Source organism: Silene latifolia, chromosome 8 (genome assembly GCF_048544455.1).
Source record: "Silene latifolia isolate original U9 population chromosome 8, ASM4854445v1, whole genome shotgun sequence".
Lineage (NCBI taxonomy): Eukaryota > Viridiplantae > Streptophyta > Magnoliopsida > Caryophyllales > Caryophyllaceae > Silene > Silene latifolia.
This window is the reverse complement of record NC_133533.1, coordinates 15,533,543-15,535,510: the sequence shown is the minus strand read 5'-3', so window position 1 is coordinate 15,535,510 and position 1,968 is coordinate 15,533,543. Positions and strand designations below refer to the sequence as shown.

General features: G+C 44.2%; 1 non-coding gene across 1 annotated transcript; it reads right to left on the bottom strand.

Moving 5' to 3' along the window:
• Positions 1–537: 537 nt before the first annotated feature.
• On the bottom strand, positions 538–645 carry LOC141597705 (small nucleolar RNA R71). The gene has a single exon (XR_012522925.1). It is a non-coding gene; the product is annotated as a small nucleolar RNA R71 (small nucleolar RNA).
• Between the last annotated feature and the right edge of the window lie 1,323 nt (positions 646–1,968).

Below are 1,968 nucleotides of genomic sequence, written 5' to 3'. Positions count from 1 at the left end.
AACCTTTAGGAGAAGACGACGATTTTGGAAGGAAGTGAAAGAAGCCACTTCTCCCATCCAAGTTGAAAGTGCTAGAAAGTCTTACTTAGATGATCTAGAGGCCCTTGAAGAGGAGGAGGTTTCAAGTTCATCATCTCCACCACCATCGCCATCTACTACCAAAAAGATGGTGAAACTTTCCGATCACTCAAAGCCCACCGCGGCCATGCTTCCGGCCGGAATCACAACCACTCAAATCACCGCGCCGGACTTCGAAATCAAACCGGCGTTCATTAGCCTTGTGGAGAGAAAGCAATTTGGAGGAAGTCCTTTGGAGGATCCCAATTTGCATGTGCAAAACTTTTGTGACTATTGCTCCATGATCCGTCAAACGGGCGTCACCCAAGCCCAAATAAGGGAAATACTTTTCCCTTTCTCTTTTAAGGACAAGGCCAAGCTTTGGATCAATAGCCTTGAACGCACCGCCATGGGAATCACCAATTGGGAGACATTGGCTCTTGCTTTCTATCAAAAGTTTTTTCCACCGGAGAAAACTCAAACTTTAAGGAGCCAAATCACCGGATTCCGTCAACAAGCTCTTGAGAGCTTATATGAGGCATGGGAGAGGTACAAAGAGCTTCAAAGGCAATGCCCACATCATGGGCTAGATGATTGGTTTCTAGCAATAACATTCTACAATGGATGTTGTGCCGAGTCCCGAAGGATTCTTGATTCCGCCAACAATGGGCGGTTTGATCAAATTGACACCGATCTTGCTCATGCCACGATCGAATCTATGGCGGTCCATGATGCTCAATATGTCAATTCCCGAGCTGTGCCACCAAAAGGTAAAGAAGAATCCTCTAACAACTCTGTTTTGCTAGCTCAAATTGCCTTGCTCCAACAACAATTGGCGGAAAGAGATGCTAAAGATTCCATCCAACAACTCAATGTTGTATCTTCAACAAGCCAAATTATCGTTTGTGATGGATGTGGAGGTGCGGGCCACTATGCCGCTCATTTCCGAGCTCCTATGGAAGAGGTAAATGCTTTTCAAGCTCTAAGACAAAGTTCATATCCACCGGGTACATTTTCCAACACGTATAACCCGAATTCAAAATTTCACCCGAACTTGTCTTACAATAGCAACAATGTGCTTAACCCTCAACCCCCACCACAACAAAATGCCTATGTTCCTCAACAACAAAAGTATGTCCCTCCACCGGGTTATCAAAATCAACAAAGGCCCCCACAAAACAATTACCAACAAAATCCACCACAAAATGGCCAACAAAACAATCAAGGAGTTGGTAAGCTCGAGGGCATGATAATCCAAATGCAAAGGGAATTGTTGGCTCAAATTCAAAAAAATGATCAAGCTCATAGTGCCGCGGTCAAAATGTTGGAGCAACAAGTGGCTCAATTAGCCGCTTCTAGCTCTCAAAGGAAGAATGGTCAACTATCTCCCCAAGGCGAGCAACCACATGAAACCGTTAATTCTATTTCCTTGAGAAGTGGTTCAAGCTATGATGGGCCATCCATGACTTTGGATGAAGAGGTGGTTGTTAAAAAGGCTAAGCTTGGGGGAAATGACAAAAGGAAGGCTAGTGAAGAGCCTATTGTTAAAGATCGTGTGCCATTTCCTCATCGATTGTTGATGCTAAAGAGGAAGAGCAAGCTTGATGCCAAAGATGTTGGGTCTCCGCTTCCAAAAGAAAGTGATAAGGTGGTTATTGAAGAAATCTCTCCTAATGCTAAGGAGAGTGATGTCGTTCCAACAAAGGTGAGTGTTCCCAATGAGGATGAGAAAGTGAAAGATGTGGAGGATGCTCCTCCCAAAGAAGTTGTTCAAGTACCATTTCCCCATCTTCTAGCAAAGCACAAGGAGGAAGGTAAGTTTGCTAAATTTTTGGAAGTTTGTAAGAATTTGCAAGTCACCATCCCGTTTATGGAATTGATTACCCAAGTCCCCTCCTACGCAAAGTTTAT